Source organism: Rhinopithecus roxellana, chromosome 11, assembly GCF_007565055.1.
Source record: "Rhinopithecus roxellana isolate Shanxi Qingling chromosome 11, ASM756505v1, whole genome shotgun sequence".
NCBI lineage: Eukaryota > Metazoa > Chordata > Mammalia > Primates > Cercopithecidae > Rhinopithecus > Rhinopithecus roxellana.
Window position 1 is genome coordinate 71,770,582 of NC_044559.1, and position 16,752 is coordinate 71,787,333.

The window sequence follows — 16,752 nt, forward strand, 5'->3', positions numbered from 1 at the left end:
AGATTCAGCCACTTACATCACCAGCAATAGAGATTCTATAATTAGAGATTAGCCAGCTGCAATCATTTCTGCTGCTTTAGACAGCTGGATCAAGCTGATTTCACTGAGTTGTGTCAAGTTAAAATGTCTCCTTTTTTTCCTGTTTAAAAGAAATCAGCAAAATAATGTGACTCAGACACCCAGAGAACCTCTTTCTCCCACCCGAACCTCTAACAAAATATTTTTTGTACCTATACATTTATTTCTAGTCTTATACCTTTCTCGGATTAAAAAAAAAAAAAAAAAAAAGAACCACGCTTCCATTACCATGTCACTGCTGGTGAGATGCCTAGAAAAATCTTTTATCTTAACTTCAAATTGATGGCATTACGAATGGTTTCTCTGAACTAAGTCCTATATTCAATCCTACCTAAAAAGAACCACTCCATTTATTTTCTCACTCCCAACAGATAGTTGAGAAACCTTAAGATTAATAACTATGGCAAGAGCAGTAACAATGATGACAAATACTTTTATTACTAATGGAAAAGTAAGCATTCTGGGCCAGATTTTCTTTCCTCTTAATTGTAGCTCACTGGGAATTCCCATGTAGCCTGAACTCTGTGCCTCAAAATCCTTTCTTCCATTAACAACTGGAGCTGTTGGTACTGTTTTGGCCATTGTTCTCACCATTGTTCTGTCCTTGTTGTGAGATGGGAAGCTGGCTTTACATTTTAAGTTGGATGACAAGGCTAAGAGAGTAGCAGTAAATTATTACTTGATTTTTTTTTTTTTCCTGAGATGGCATTAAAACACTAAAAAGCTGACACAATTTGGCAATTTCCCTATTTTGAAATTATTAGAACCAAGGTTTATAGGAATACCCAACTCTGCTCTAAGGGAATTCAGGATATTTGCTAGAAATATATTCTTTCATTTCATATTATACTGTTAACCAGCTTTACCAAATTATGGATAAAATTATTAGATAAAATTATATCTTTTATTAGATTATTAGATAAAATTATATCTAATTATTAACCAACTCTACCAAAAATTGAGCAAAAGGTAAAGAAATATACCTTGACCCCAGAGAAATCATGAGAAAAATATTATTCTAACCTAATTTATTCAAATAATTAACACAAAAAACAAACTTGTGACCCTTGAGGACCACACAGTTGACATGAGTTGGCCTATTTTTTTATGACTCCTTCATACAAGAGCAAACGTTTTAATTTTCTAGTCAGTGTGACTTTATGCTTCCTCTTCCACAAATTAAATATCTCACTTTGGCTGCCAAGATTACATATATTTCCTAATTTATATGACACTGAATTTAATATTAGAGTTGGAGGCACGTTCATCATCATATAGGTTAGTGCTTCTCAAACTTTGTCAAAGCCAGGAGTTCCTTTAATTAATTTTCTCCATGACCTTTTCATTTTGGAAGACTTTGTCAATCCAACAATATATCTTTATTAAATAATTTACTTTTTCAGTTTTTAATTAATGAAAGTCACATCTATTGGCACTCAAGGCAGGAGAAAAAGTCAGCTGTATTTAAATGATGTGAACTAAGAATGGGAGAAGGAGAATTTTCCAAGTTGCTGGACTGATATATACACATCCACGACAAATCCCAGACTAAATTCCCTCATTTCTTTTTTTTTTTTTTTCTTTCTTTTTTTTTTTATTATACTTTAAGTTCTAGGGTACATGTGCATAACGTGCAGGTTTGTTACATATGTATACTTGTGCCATGTTGGTGTGCTGCACCCATCAACTCGTCAGCACCCATCAAGTCATCATTTATATCATGTATAACTCCCCAGTGCAATTCCTCCCCCCTCCTCCCTCCCCATGATAGGCCCCAATGTGTGATGTTCCCCTTCCCGAGTCCAAGTTTCCTCATTGTTCAGTTCCCACCTATGAGTGAGAACATGCGGTGTTTGGTTTTCTCTTCTTGTGATAGTTTGCTAAGAATGATGGTTTCCAGCTGCATCCATGTCCCTACAAAGGACGCAAACTCATCCTTTTTTATGGCTGCATAGTATTCCATGGTGTATATGTGCCACATTTTCTTAATCCAGTCTGTCACAGATGGACATTCGGGTTGATTCCAAGTCTTTGCTATTGTGAATAGTGCCGCAATAAACATACGTGTGCATGTGTCTTTATAGCAGCATGATTTATAATCCTTTGGGTATATACCCAGTAGTGGGATGGCTGGGTCAAATGGTATTTCTAGTTCTAGATCCTTGAGGAATTGCCATACTGTTTTCCATAATGGTTGAACTAGTTTACAATCCCACCAACAGTGTAAAAGTGTTCCTACTTCTCCACATCCTCTCCAACACCTGTTGTTTCCTGATTTTTTAATGATTGCCATTCCTAGCCTGGATTTACCCATTATTCCTTCTTTCTTCTCCAAGCATGCTTTCTCTGGCCTTTGCATACGTTTTCCTCCTAGTTGAGAAGAAACACTCCTCATTCATTGCATGTACAAGTTATTCAAGTGCCACTGTGTGTGGGTGCATGTGTGTGTGTGTGATCTCCCATGACTCCCACATCCACCACGACCACCAGTCAGAATTAACTTCTTCCTTATTTTGCTCCCTCTGTAAGTTGTTTGTACCGTGGTCGTGAGATCGTGCTTACACATCTGTTTCCCATACCAGATTGTGTGCTCCTTGAGATCAATTTCTATGTCTTACTTATATTTTATTCCTAGGGCTTTGCACAGTACCTAACACACAATAGGATACTCACTAATATTTTATTTAATGAGTAAATGAATGAATGAGTGAAAGTATAACTATGTAAATCTAGCGCTATTACTTACAAAGATAAATTTTTCGCAAGATTCTAAGCTAGTATAGATTTGGCAAGGTGTAAAAGATGAGCAAAATGCTACAACATGTAAATATATTTCCTGAAATCAAACAGATATTGGATTTGATGCTTCTGTGGTTTAAGAGTGCACTGACATTTGTTTTCCATGCTCTACTCACCATGTTTTCCACTTAACAAAATCTTTTGCTTCTTAGTCAACAAAGGTAATAGGTCACGTTTTGCTTTTCATGTACGTTATTCCATTTGATACTCACACCAACCCTGAAAAGTAGGTATTATTATCGACTTCGCTTTCTAGGTCTAGAAACTAAGGCTCACAGAGGTTAAACTTTGCACAAGGTCACAGAGTTAGTAGATGTAGTATGGAGTCTGACCTCACATCTGCTCTCTCCACAGACCACAACACATACTCCATGCACCAGCTCCCTGATTATTATTGCCATAAGATCATAGGACTGGGTAAAGTGAGAGGACACAGTGTAAGAGCTGGACCATAGTAACTCATATACTCAGATGTGAAATGCATACCACCAGGCTTGATTTTCATAGGACGACTTCCATAAACAAAATGCATAAATAATCTAAATTTAATTATATGGGGGAAAATACAAATACACACTGAGATTAAAATATACCAAAAGATTAGATATAGTACAGCAATAGATAATGTTAGTTTTAACTTTCTTCTTACAATTTTGTATATTTTCTATATTTTTGCAACAAATATGTCTATATACTCAGTATAGTATCTTATTTGAATAAAAATAAGATATAAAATTAGATAAATGGTTAGCTCTATGGAATAGTTTAGAAGCAAACTCAGTGTCTAAGAATTTAGCACAAAAGCTCACCTGCTTATGAACTTTCAATTTAAAAATCTAGATAAAGAAAAAGAACTCTTATCTTTGCCTGCCACGAACAGATGGTAATACCTTTGCTGGTCCCTTTGGACTTAAGAACAAATGGACTTACATGCTTTCTTCAGGACGAATCTATTTGTAAGTGGAGGAGTCCCCACACCTAGTAAAAGAAGTGCTACAAATAAATGGGAAGTTCTTTTTAAAGAGTACTGATTTTTTATTAATCACACCATTAAGAGTAATGGCAAAAACCAAAATTACTGTTGCTCCAAACTAATATAATAGCAAAAATCTGTAATTCACCTACAAATAAGGTAATAATGAAATAGAAATCAATATTACATATACTCCATCTATTATGAATTATTTTATAGCCATTAATTATATTTTCAATGAATTCTAATGACCTTGGGAAATTATCTAGCTCTCATGTTATTTTGAAAAGCTAGGATGCAGAATTGTATATATGCATAATCTCAACTACATAATTGCATATAGAAAAGAAACTCATAGCTAATAGGATTTATGTATAGGAGAGTTATAGAGTAAATTTTAATTTATATCACTATTTCCTTCATATTCTATAATTTTTTCAATGAGTATTTATTAAAAGGAAACATAAAAATCTTTCTTTCTCCTTCTCTCTGTCACCCCTAACCCCACATGTACACATATAGTCCTGAAGAGAGAAATCCAAGGTTTGAATCAAAACAGACTTAAAATAGGAATGAACAACATGCTGATAATCAGTCAGCCCTAGAGTGAGTCAAATTAAATTATTCTGCTATAAACATTCAAAACCCAACCTTGGTATTTACCTGCACCAAGGATTCAGAGCCCAGAGCTTAGAGCTAGATGGCAGATAAAAGACCACCATCACTCCAGACCAACAGAAATGCTTACCCATCTCACATATAGTCTTGACTTTTTTTTTTCTCACAAGCAACTGCTCTTATTAAGGTGCAGATTTCTCCAAACAGCAATATTTGGAACTCTTGTGCAGCAAGAAAAAAGAAGACAGTGAAAAAGTTATCTTGAAATTCATGGTAAAAGCAGGATTGGAACTGATGAATCACAATTATTTATGGTTCCTACTTTACCAAGCACTTTGTACACATATTGGCTGACAACAACAATGTGAGATATGTAGGACACACATTATTTACTTTTACTTCACAAATGCCCTTACTTTTGCCGAACACTCACACCGCTTCTAAGTGGTAGGGCCTGACTTGAAATCTAGCGTCTAAATCCAATCCTATGCTCCTTTCACTGAAGTTTTCCCTCAAAAACAGTCTTACAGCCTCCAACTAGAAATATATTTACCTTATTCACCTTTAAAACAAAGACACTATATCATGTACAACATCTCCAGGAGTCTTAAAAAATTATAACAGTGTTATGGGGTTGCTGCTAATACTAAGCACCAATGTAGAACGTTGATACTATTCTGAAGCACAATTTTGGGAAAGCAGATATATAGGAGAGTGAATGGGCTGCATATCCATTAGGCAATTTGCTTCTTACCAAATGTCTCTGAGGAATCTCTCCTCTCTCCGTGTTATTTCTGCTTCTCTTGGAATTTTAGCTTCATTCTCTCAGACTGGCTTCTTGGACCCTGCTTGAGTCCTCACCACTGGCAACTCAAAATGACATCTTCAACTTCCCCTTCCCCTGTGCCCTCTTCCTTTTTGTCTCAATTTGAAAAATCTTCAAGAGGGACTCTGATTGGTTTAGTTTGAGTCAGGGCCACACTGTGGTCAGGGGAAGAGGACATTATACAATGAAATGAACACAAGAAAACCTTGGCTGGAGGAAGGAATGTGTATTAGTCAGCTCAGGCTGACACAAAATACCACAGACTGGGTGGTTTGAACAGAAATTTCTCACATTTCGAAGGCTAGCAGTCCCCAGTTCAGTGTCTGGGGAGGGTTCTCCTCCTGGCCTGCAGATGGTCACTTCCTTGCTGTGTCCTCACATAGCCTTTCCTTGTTGCCTGTGTGGAGAGAGAGACAGAGAGAGTGAGCAAGCTCTCTTGTACCTCTTCTTAGAAGGACACTAATCCTATTAGATCAGGAGTGACCTTTATGACCTCATCTAACCTTAATTACTTCCTTAGAGCCCTCATCTCTGAATACAGCTACAGTGGAGATTAAGGCTTCAACATACGAACTTGGTGGCTGGGGACACAAACATTCAGTCCATAACAGGGTGGGTCAGTGATTTTCTAAGGAAGACAATTGCTGCTACCAGAAAAGGGGAGCAGGGCTTGAATAACAAAGCAATAAATGCCCTAAGTACTTGCTGTCAAGCCCTGGGCTATAGTTACTCAAAATTTCTTGTTAGATGTGGAAATGTAGATTTTTAACAACCAACAGAGATGCAGTGGGGCTAATATTCTCTTATGAAAGACACTGAGACTGACAAGAATGCATCACTTTGCCTCTGAGATGAAAGAAGACCTTTGCACCAGCAGGGGGCTCCTCAAGAGGTTGTTTGGATTCTTATTCAGTACACACATGAAAAAGTAGGTTGAGCCTCTGCTCCATACCACCAATTATAGCAAAAATAGTTTTATACTGGAAAACCTGTAAAGCATCAGATGCCCACCAGTGCCATTAAAAATATAACTGTCAGGAAAGCCAGAGAATATTTAAACTGTGCACTCTGATCTACCCTCCAAAATCGATCCATTGCAAAATATGATACGACATAATTGGTAAATTAAAACTTGCCATGTAGAAGTATTGGTTACAACACAATTAAATGCTAGGGCAAATCTCATTCTTCCAGAATAGTATCTTTGATATTAAAATGTTGTTTGTATGTGTGTGGCAGGGTCTTGCTCTGTCTCCAAGGCTGGAGGGCAGTGGCACAATCATAGCTCACTGTAACCTCAGACTCCTGGGTCTAAGAGACCCTCCTGCCTCAGCCTCCCAAGTAGTGAGGACTACAGGCATGGGCCACCACACCCAGCTATTTTTTAATTTTTTTGTAGACACTGGGTCCCACCATGTTGCCCAGGCTGGTCTCAAACTCCTGGCCTTAAGCAATCCTTCCACCTCAGCCTCCCAAAGCACTGGCATTATAACGTGAGCCACTGTGCCCAGTCTTAATATTAAAATATTTGACCTGAGTCTCTTCTTTTTTGGCAGTAATTACAGGCCTGGTTTGGTTATCCATCAAGGGCACTGCTGAATCATGACATCTTCATATAAAAAAGGTTTATTCCTCTACATGCTATGGAAAGGAGGTGCATCTCTATCTCATCCAAAATAGCTTCAAATCAGGGAGCTTTGAATTAAAAGGAAAATGGACAGAACACACTCCTGAGATGAAAATTGCTATGTGATTAATCAAAAGAACGTAACGATCAACTCTCACACTTGTAATCATTTTAAGACTGTACATGCATCAGAAACAAAGAGTTTATTTTAAGCTCATCAACTGAGCCCACAACTGATATCTGTGCCTAGAATCAAAGGCTGAGGAAAAGTGGATAAAAGCACTGAGCTTGCTTCAGTTTGTCCTGAAAGCATTCTCCTCCAGGTGATGATGAGTAAAACAGCATTTATTTGCTCTTTAATTTGGCTCCCAGCCCCCAAAACCCAGAGTTGCAATCAAGAAAGCAGTACATATTTTACATGAATAAGGTAAAATAAATGTGTAATAATAAGGTAACAGATATTTATTTTTAAAGAATAAAGGATGTCCTTTCAATCAATGAACCATTTTTACTTTACAGCTTGAGTAATATGTATGTTCTTTATAAAGAAAAAAAAATGTACAGGGTTCTCTTGGGTGTGAATTATATACAAGCTCACTCTGCATCCATGGTTTAATACTAAGCTGTATAGGCTATTACAGGCTTTCTGGACTTAATCCCTCAAAATGTTCATAGTGATGGAAGAAGCACTTCTATCTTGTGTGTTTGTGTTTGTGTGTGTGCATGCTCATGCGCACATGTGTGCATGTGGATATTACATAGCACAGCTTACTCCAAATAAATTCTCAAAATATTCCCAATGAATCTTCAGTCTTTCTATTTTTTACTATTCCCAATCTGGTTGAATAATCCAAAAGTCATAACCAATTCTCAAATATTTTATCTGAAAACCTGCGTCCTGGTGGTTGGTTCTCCATCCTATTTTTATCTGACTCTACTATTTCTTGGCATTTCAGTATAAATTTCCAATTTAATATCCCAACCCAAGGACATTAACACAATTGCCAGTATAGGTGCTGAGCTGTCTTGGAAATGCTTGGTTTTCAGGATGTCATTCAGATAATTCAGACAGTGTTTATATTGAAGGTTTGTTTAATTTTATTTTTAAAAATTTTTAACTGAAATCAATAAAAATACTCAAAATTCTCACAGAAAATATATGGACTTTATAGATTATGTTTCTGGACACAGTTTGAAAAACACTGAAATAACCACATTCTGGGTCTGGCCAAATGGTATTCTGCCATTACTTTGATAAAGGTAAATTCATTGGAAAGAAATCTTCCTAAGATGTTTTACCTGGATTGTAAGATTTTCTGTTTGTTTGCTTGTTTGGTCAGCTGTGCAATGAAAGAGCTGATTAGTATCTATAGATACTCAGTGTTTGGAGTGTTGAGTTTGATTTCTAAAACTAAAAAGTCTGAACCCCTCCTGCCAAGTAGCCATCAAGATCTTAGCTTCACACATCTGATACCAGCTTCTCATAGGCTGCCCTTATGGCCAAATATTTTATCCAAACTCAGTTTTTCTTACATCAATTTATTAAACCTGAGGGTTTTTATAAGGTGATAAGGAATTTATAATAATATTTAAATTTGACTTAGCAAAAGGTTTGGATAGTCTTTTCATGTTCTCATTTTCCCCTCTAAACTGGCCAAGGTTTATTTTGAAGCAGGCACTTGGATGAGTACCATATTTGCATGACACAATGAAGATGGACCTATTTTAAGCTCAAATCATTGACAGAAAAGGAAGGGATAAGCTTTCCATTGAGGCATCAGGAGCTAAGTTTTAAACAGGCTTTTGCTAGCAATAGGTCACAAGAGAGTTTTAAAGATTTGGTTCACCCCACTTCTCTCAGCTCCCTAAGCTCACAGTCTGGGTATGGGTAACGGACTGTGGGCCAGCATGGCTACATGTTAAAATGTGTTTATTTTCCCATGGGGTAAAAAATCACACCAAGGATGGTGATTAGTAGAGAGGCTAACTTGATACAAAAATGGTGCTGACACCAAAATTAGACATGCAGGTCTCCAGAGTTGTATAAGTCCAGGAGGTTTTATTTACATTGTGTATCAGCTGTGTGGATGACACAACCTGGAAGCTTCTACAATGTAGTCACCAGGGAGTGAAGTAATCTGGAATATTTTCCTAAGCCACTATATACACCACCATCATCTCAGTTGATAGGTGCCTTTTGTGAGAAATTTTTCATTTAAAGAATGTTTTATAGCTAATCAATTTTCTTCTTCACTTTCATTCTAGACGGGGCCTATGAGACCACTTCTATGCCCCGAATTCAGGTCCCCAGAGACCTGAATAACTCCACTGTAATAAATGCATAATCGATACATGTTAAATACTCTTATGAAATCATAAGAAAGAAATTGACAGTACAGTAGAAAGACGAGCAATGATATTTCTAAGAGGAGCTCTGCAAAGACAGGATTGACCAAGAGGAGAGGAAAGCTTCCTCTCATTATTTCTAGCACAGGTCCCCCTATGGCTACCACATTTATAATCACACTTCTTGTCAGTCATGACATAAAATTAATTAAGGAAAAATATGTGATTGATTTTTAATAATTAAGGAAGACTAGGAGATTAAAAATAAAGTAACATTAAAACACTGAGAATAAGGGGGAAAGAAAGAGTAAAGTACAAACTGAAATGGGAGAATAAAAATCCCGGTGAAGACAAGAGATTAACATTTGAAAATAATAAAAGAAAATACATGATGTTTAGAATAAAGTGTAAAAGGCCAGTGGTCAATGAGATTAAAAAATAAAATCCTGAAAGCAAAAGAGATAAAGGATGAAAAACCCATGAAACAAAATTTTAGACAAAAATCCATATAAATGTGAGAGATTAAGGATTAACAGCAGGAATTAGGACATACAAAGGTAAAAGTAGAAAATATAGTATATGAAAAAGGAGTATTAAGGAAAATTATGTTTAAAGACCTAAATATGAAAACTTTAGAGAAATCATGGAATAGAAATGTCAGGGCGTGAGGGTGGAGCCCAGTGGAGGGTTATATGGCATAGTCAATAGCTCTTGGACTGAGCCTCTTGCCCTTCTTAAGGGGCTTCCTTTTAAGTGGGGTGGTCTTTACAGGTGAGGCACCAAGGATATGGAAAACAATCTTATGAACTTAGGTCCCTTGAGTCTCCCTAAAGAATAAAACAGAAAACCCTATAGTTAACTGGCCTCTCAACACTTGCAAGGCAAGTCCTATAGAAAAGTTAGGATTCTTTTTCCCAAAAGACAAAGGCAGAGGGAGAAGTGATTAAATCCTATAAAATCAGAAGCCGTAGAGAGGGATGAACATGGATTTGTTTTTAAATACAAATATTTTCATACCATGCATGAGAAAGAGTTAAATTTAAGACAATTGATAAGAAAGCATTGTTGGAGCATGCGCCTGGTGGGGCCGGCCGGGAATCGCCGCTCGCTCTCACGCCCTTGGCCCTTGGGCCGCGGCGGGGCGCCAGCTCTTCCTTTCGCTTGCGCTGTGAGCTGAGCCAGTGTATGTGTGGCAATAACACGTCAACCCCGCTGCCAGCCATCGCGCCCGCCGCCCGGAAGATCACCGCTGCGGTGATTTGCCTGCATGGATTGGGAGATACTGGGCCTGTTAGGCCTGTTACATTAAATATGAACATGGCTATGCCTTCATGGTTTGATATTACTGGGCTTTCACCAGATTCACAGGAGGATGAATCTGGAATTAAACAGGCAGCAGAAAATATAAAAGCTTTGATTGATCAAGAAGTGAAGAATGACATTCCTTCTGACAGAATTATTTTGGGAGGGTTTTCTCAGGGAGGAGCTTTGTCTTTATATACTGCCCTTACCATGCAGGAGAAACTGGCAGGTGTCACTGCACTCAATTGCTGGCTTCCACTTCGGGCTTCCTTTCCACAGGGTCCTATCGGTGGTGCTAATAGAGATATTTCTATTCTCCAGTGCCATGGGGATTTGACGCTTTAGTTCCCCTGATGTTTGGTTCTCTTATGGTTGAAAACGAAAAACGTTGGTGAATCCAGCCAATGTGACCTTTAAAACCTATGAAGGTATGATGCATAGTTTGTGTCAACAGGAAATGATGGATGTCAAGCAATTCACTGATAAACTCCCACCTCCAATTGATTGATGTCACTAAGAGGCCTTGTGTAGAAGTACACCAGCATCATTGTAGTAGAGTATAAACCTTTTCCCATGCCCAGTCTTAAAATTTCTAATGTTTTGCAATGTTAAAATGTTTTGCAAATACATGCCAATGACACAGATCAAATAATGTCTCCTCATGAGGAATTTATGATCTTTTAAGTTTCTATACATGTATTCTTATAAGAAGATCCAGGATCTACTATATTAAAATAGATGAAGCAGGTAGCTTCTTTTTTCTCAAATGTAATTCAGCAAAATAATACAGTACTGCCACCAGATTTTTTATTACATCATTTGAAAATGGTCAGTATGATGAAAATTTATTCAGGTATAAATGAGCAGTTAAGATATAAACAACATATGCATGCTGTGACTTAGTCTATGGATTTATTCCAAAATTGCTTAGTCACCATGTAGTGTCTGTATTTTTATATATGTGTTCATATATACATAATGATGGTAATACATGATAAGAATGAGGTGGTATTACATTATTCCTAATAATAGGGATAATGCTGTTTGTTGTCAAGAAAGAGTAAAATTGTTCTCTTCAATTAATGGCCCTTTTATTTTGGGACCAGGCTTTTATTTTCCCTGATATTATTTCTATTTAATACTCTTTTCTCTCAAGAAAAAAAAAAGTTTGTTTTTTCTTTATTGTCCTTCATAGCAGACCAAGTATTGCCTCTCTGCCATAGACAGTCATTGTCAATACATGCTATAATTTGACATTCTGGGTCACAGATATAAGGTATTTAAAATCTATTTAATAGCTTTATAGAGAAACCAGACATTAAAACTTCATGCACTACTTATTTCAGATTACTGTACCTTATCCAAATTTATACCTAGCTATTAGGATCTTCAACCCAGTTAACAGGAATAATTCTGTGGTTTTATTTTTCTGTGAACAACTGAAAGAATAATTAGATCATATTCTAGTATGTTCTGAAATATCTTTAAGACTGATCTTAAAAACTAACTTCTAAGATTATTTCATCTCCTCATAGCATAGAGTTTACTCTGTACACATGTTTGAAACCAACTACTGTAGAAGATGAAGAATCTATTGTAATTTTTTGTTTTATTTTCACCTGCCAGTAGACTTACTTGAAATTTTCACTTTAGTCAAATTATTTTTTGTATTAGTTTTTTATGCAAACATAAAAATAGCAATCATTTTAAATTGTCAAAATTTCCAGATTACTGGTAAAAATTATTTGAAAATAAACTTATGGGTAATAAAGGCTAGTCAGAACCCTATACATAAAGTGTAGTTACCATACAGATTAATATGTAGCAAAAATGTATGCTTGATATTTCTGAACTGTGTTAATTTTTCTGCTATATTCCAGCTGACCAAAACAATATTAAGAATGCATCTTTATAAATGGGTGCTATTTGATAATGGAAATAATTTAGTAATGGACTATATAGGATGTTAATAATGAAGTCATATGTTTATGTCTGTATTTTAAAATTTTAAACAATCATTTACTATGTCATTTTTCTTTACCTTGAAGAACATAAACAGTTATTTCAGTTCTACAAATCAGCAAGATATTATTTACAACAAGAAATATTCCGTTGAAATGTTGTGCTGTAACATGGGAAAATGTAAATGTTTTTCATGGTTTCTGTCAATGTGAAATAAAATTTAATTCTGACTGTAAAAAACAAACAAAAAAGAAGGCATTGTTACATGGAGGCTAACACACATGGAACTCATAGCTCAAAGAATTAGTATAGATAATACTTAAACAGTTGTTTAAGTTGTTAAACAGTTGTCGAAAGCATTTGGAATACATGTAAATTTACCAGAATGCAGAGGAAAAGCACTGGAAGACATGACTGGAATCTAATCCCATCTCTGCCACTATCTGATTGTGTGACCTTAGGTAAAGCATTTTGTGTTCTTGCATCTTACATTACTTATGCATCTGTAAGATAAATTAAAAGGTTTGGTTTGATATTCTGTAAAACTAACATTTGAAGTTGATATTAAGAAAAATGAGCTTTCTCATACAGTGAATATTGGGATGAATGTGTCATAGATCTGGGTCTGTAAATAGGAATTGAAATATAATTCGTAGAAGAGCCAGAAGATTGAGTAAATGAGAGAAATGACCAGATATAAGACAACAAGGGTTGATGGGGCTGTGAACAACTGGAAATACATGTCTCCTCTAAAGGGCATGGTGCTTCTCAGCTATGCCTGATATTGTTATGTAGAAATGTAGGCAGCCAATTCTTTAGAGATTTTTGGAAAGAAGCCAGAAATCTTTTACAATGTGATATCTCCTGATTGTTAATATCACTAACTTATTTTAAAATTTGAAAAATCACTAGGTGAGTCAGCTGAAAAACATCTGCCAGCTCAGTTTGGACTGTGGGTCACTGTTTACAAACTCACTGATCTGAAATTCCTCAATCCTTACATCTGCCTTAAAAATTCGGATCAGGTCTTTACCTAAGCACTTCTGGCCCAAGGCAGAAGTAAATTAATGGAAACTTTATTTCTCCAGTCACTAGATTTATTCCTCTAAGGTCAGAAGTAATGTGTTATCTCTCATTTCTTATTACAGTGATTTGCATATTCTCCTTTTTTCTTGCTCAATCAAGCTAAATATTTGTCAATTTTGTTGATCTTTTCGAAGAACCAAATTTTGATTTCATGTATTCTTTCTATTGTTTTTCCCCTCTTTATTTTACTTATTTATGTGCATCTTTATTTTCTACCTGGTAGTTCTTCTTTTTCTAGGTTTTTTTTTAAGATACAAGGTTAGGTTATCTATTTGAAATATTTCTTTTTTCATAATATAGGTGTTTATAGCTATAAATTTCCTTCTAAGAACTGCTTTAGCTGTATCTACAAGTTTTTACGTGCTGTGTTTTCATTTCCATTCATCTAGGTGTATTTTCTCACTTCTCTTGTGATTTTTTTTTGACCCATTAGTTATTTAGGAGTGTGCTATTTAATTTTCACATATTTATGAATTTTCTAAATTTCTCTCTGTTATACATTTCTAATTTTTTTCCATTATGAATATAACACATAATTTGTAAGATTTCAATCCTTAAAAATTTATTTAGATTTGTTTTATAGTCTAACATATCATCTATCATGAAGAATGTTATATAAGCATTGAGAATAATGTATATTCTGCTATTGTTACGTGTAGTTGGTTTATGGTGTTTTCAAGTCTTCTGTTTCCTTATTGGTCTTCTGCCCGGTTGTTCCATTTGTTGTTGAAAGCAGGGTATCGACATCTCCAACTGTTATTGTTTAATTATCTGTTGCTCTTTTCAACTCTGTCAGTCTTTGCTTTACATATTTGGGAGCTCTGTTGTTAGGTACTTTTATATTTATAATTGTTATGTCATCTTGACGGATTGGCCCATTTACCATTTTAAAATGTTCTTGTCTCTAGTAACAATTTTTGTCTTAAAGTCTATTTTGAACAAGTTGCAATCACTCGCTGTAGGCATCTTCCTCTATACTTTCCTCAACTTTTGCTTGAGATTATATAAAAATTAATGTTCAATGAGCTCACAGTGTTTCCCCTTCCCTGACTCCTGGCAAATTACCACCTTTTTCTTGCTTACTCTTCTGAGAAGTAAAAGACTCAAAAGTCAAATAAGCATTATTTTAAGTAATAAAGACAGTTTTAATGGAGGAAGAAGTAATTGATGTGATGGGATACATTATATAGAACTGTGGAGGGGTGAAATGATGAGAAGACCAAGATGACATTGATAGATTGATGTGGTTAAAAGGGTTATTTGAGTCTGGGAAAGTGAGACATTCCCAGAACACTCAACATGATAAAGAATAGGAGTGAAAAGACAAGGTATTTTAAGAAATTAGACTGTGAGGTCTGTGCTTTTTCCCGCTTAACTGTTTGGGAAAGAGATGCATAAATGTTGAAATTCCTTTGGGGGCAGTGCCTCTTAAAATAGGATGCCTCTCAGACACTGAGCTGTATGTGATATGGCTAACCAAGTATTACAGATAATAATTCTTCAAGGGAATTCTAAAAGGAGAAGACAGTAAAAGCAGAGGCCATGTTTCTGAAAGGGATATTTAATGTTAGAGTAGGGGAAAGCTATAGTTTAAAAAAATTCAGTATTATGCTTAGGTAAATGCTTACATCATATACGTTATAAGATAGATATATATTTAACTTTTTAAGAAATTGTCAAACTGTTTTCCAAAGTGATTATAACATTTTTCATTCCTACCAGCAACGTATGAAAGTTCCAGTTTCTCCACTTCCTCAACAACACTTTTGTTATTGTCAGTCTATTAATTTCAGCCATTCTAGTAACAACATTGCAGTACCTTATTGGGAATTTAATTTGTATTTCCCTATGACTGATGATGTCAGACACGCCTTATTGTGCCCATGTTGTCTTTATATCTTCAAAGGTGAAGTGTAAGTTCAAATCTTTTGCCTGTTTTTAAAAGTTCTGAATGAAATCCTTTATCAAGTATATGTTACATAAATATTTTCTCCTAGTTTGTGGCTTGCCACTTCATTATCTTATCAGCGTTTTTCAAAGAGCAGCAAAGAGCAGAAGGTTTAAATTTTGATGAAGTCTAACTTATCAACTTTTATTAATAGGGGTTCTGGTTTTATAGTTAAGAAATTTTTACTTAAATGCTTTCTTCTATACTCTTTATAGTTTTAAATATAATATCTAGATCTATTACCCATTTTGAGTTAGTATCTGCATATAGTATAAGGTATGGATTAAAGTTTTTTCTTTTTTTTCTTTTTCTTCATATAGCTATCTGTGGGAAAATAGTTCTCCATGACTCTCACATTTCTGGGTATCTTTATTTATTTATTTATTTTTATACTTTAAGTTCTAGGGTGCATGTGCACAACGTGCAGGTTTGTTACATATGTATACATGTGCTATGTTGGTGTGCTGCACCCATTAACTCATCATTTATATTAGGTATATCTCCTAATGCTATCCCTCCCCATCCACCTCCCCACAATAGGACCCGGTGTGTGATGTTCCCCTTCCTGTGTCCAAGTGATCTCATTGTTCAATTCCCACCTATGAGTGAGAACATGCTGTATTTGTTTTTCTGTTCTTGCAATAGTTTGCTGAGAATGATGGTTTCCAGCTGCATCCATGTCCCTATGAAAGACATGAACTCATCCTTTTTTATGGCTGCATAGTATTCCATGGTGTATATGTGCCACATTTTCTTAATCCAGTCTGTCACAGATGGGCATTTGGGTTGATTCCAAGTCTTTGCTATCGTGAATAGTGCTGCAATAAACATACATGTGTATGTGTCTTTATAGCAGCATGACTTATTATCCTTTGGGTATATCCCCAGTAATGGGATGGCTGGGTCAAACGGTATGTCTAGTTCTAGATCCTTGAGGAATCGCCATACTGTTATCCACAATGGTTGAACTAGATTACAGTCCCACCAACAGTGTAAAAGTGTTCCTATTTCTCCACATCCTCTCCAGCACTGGTTGTTTGCTGATTTTTTTAATGATTGCCATTCTAACTGGTGTGAGATGGTATCTCATTGTGGTTTTGATATGCATTTCTATGATAGCGAGTGATGATGAGCATTTTTTCATGTGTCTGTTGGCTGCATAAATGTCTTCTTTTGTAAAGTGTCTG

The 16,752-nt window shown here is 35.7% G+C and overlaps 1 protein-coding gene and 1 pseudogene across 1 annotated transcript in view; one reads left to right on the forward strand and one right to left on the reverse strand.

Moving 5' to 3' along the window:
• FAM13C (family with sequence similarity 13 member C) overlaps positions 1-5,235 on the reverse strand; it is a 142,023-nt gene extending 136,788 nt beyond the window's left edge. The window contains exon 1 of the mRNA XM_030941264.1: positions 5,223-5,235. The gene's annotated coding sequence lies outside the window, so the exon portion shown is untranslated. The remainder of the gene's footprint in view (positions 1-5,222) is intronic.
• A 5,217-nt stretch (positions 5,236-10,452) lies between these two features.
• LOC104665308 lies at positions 10,453-11,077 on the forward strand (annotated as a pseudogene).
• The last annotated feature ends 5,675 nt before the right edge of the window (positions 11,078-16,752 follow it).